General features: G+C 47.3%; 1 pseudogene; it reads left to right on the top strand.

Annotated features, from left to right (window-relative positions):
* Positions 1 to 275: 275 nt before the first annotated feature.
* Positions 276 to 393, top strand: LOC126263921 (5S ribosomal RNA; annotated as a pseudogene).
* Positions 394 to 1,631: the final 1,238 nt, after the last annotated feature.

The following is a 1,631-nucleotide window of genomic DNA, read 5'->3' as shown; positions in this document are numbered from 1 at the left end:
GAAATTCACATGTAGTCCTTTAAGTTCAGTGTACTTCTGCAGAATAATACAGTAGGGAAGACATATATTAGTTGGTATCTGGTGAGGTATCAAGAATGTGTTTCGTGTAATTTTTTTAAATCGAGCACCATTCCTGATGCTTCATCAGATGTCATCTAAATTACCACATCCCTATGAGCACACTATATTCCTGCTCAGATGACAGAGGGCACAGCTGTGTCATCTCTCCCCAATCAGTCACGTTTTCGCGATATAAAGCTATCCTTACCCTCCATGGCAACGGCCTTGCCGCAGTGGATACAGCGGTTCCCGTGAGATCACCGAAGTTAAGCGCTGTCGGGCGTGGCCGGCACTTGGATGGGTGACCATCTGGGCCGCCATGGGCTGTTGCCATTTTTCGGGGTGCACTCAGCCTCGTGATGCCAATTGAGGAGCTACTCGACCGAATAGTAGCGGTTTCGGTCAAGAATATCATCATTACGACCGGGAGAGCAGTGTGCTGACCCCACGCCCCTCCTATCTGCATCCTTCTCTGATGATGACACGGCGGTCGGATGGTCCCAATTGGCCACTTGTGGCCGGTAGACGGAGAGTTTTGAGTGTTTACCCTCCAAGGTTGGATTTGTTCGAACAATTCTTGATGGACATTGCAATTCCGTTAATATTCTTTGTTTCCTTATTTGGCGACCCTATCAGGATTTACTGAAGTCACCTGCCAGATTATCAAGTCTCTTCGTGGTTACTGCCGGCGTCTGTGTGAACATTGGAACTGTGAATCGTGTCCTTAGTAAATCGAATCACAGCCCAAATGTTCACACAGCTGCTAGGTACTTCGCCCAGGCATCACCAGTTGGTTGTACTCCAATAGTGGACACCTTCATTGATCGAGAGGATGTGAAGAGCCAGAGATGTCCTTTACTCATATAGCATAGAAAGTGAGGCTCCAATGTTTGTTGTGATGGAGAAGAAACTGTTATCCCACAGCCGGCCACTGTGACCGAGCGGTTCTAGGCGCTTCAGTCCGGAACTGCGCGACTGCTGCGGTCGCATGTTCGAATCCTGCCTCGGGCATGGATGTATGTGATGTTCTTAGGTTAGTTAGGTTTAAGTAGTTCTACGTTCTAGGGGACTGATGACCTCCGATGGTAAGTCCCATAGTGCTCAGAGTTATTTGAACAATTTTTTGTTATCCCACAAAATTTCAGTTTCTGAAACTTGAGAATAGACGGTAAGAAGGCGTCAATAAAGCCAGAGATTAATGAAGCCTGGATAAACGAGGTTCTAGTGTGTTATATGGTTAATTGCATACTGCAGAAAGAGAGAGGGGTGGAATGGGAGGGACAATATTATAGTGTGTTTAAAATCAGTTGCGACTTTTGACAGTTCAGTACGCAGGGAGTGGAGGGAAGCGTAGTTTCCAGCGTGTGTTGAGCGCATCAGCAGGTGACCACAGTATAAGGCCACGGTCCACTCGTCGTGAGAGTTGACAGGCACGCTTGCCTGCGTTAACAGCACGTTGCGCCGCGCAAGCCGGGCGATCTGCGATCTTTCTCAAACGATTTGAGAGAAACTATTCAGTAATAAACTCTGATTCTCGCACAAATTTATAGCCTATTTCGTCAGATTCGTGA

This window comes from Schistocerca nitens, chromosome 6 (assembly GCF_023898315.1).
Source record: "Schistocerca nitens isolate TAMUIC-IGC-003100 chromosome 6, iqSchNite1.1, whole genome shotgun sequence".
Classification (NCBI taxonomy): Eukaryota; Metazoa; Arthropoda; class Insecta; order Orthoptera; family Acrididae; genus Schistocerca; species Schistocerca nitens.
Note: the sequence above shows the minus strand (reverse complement) of the source record. Positions and strands in the feature narration are given on the sequence as shown.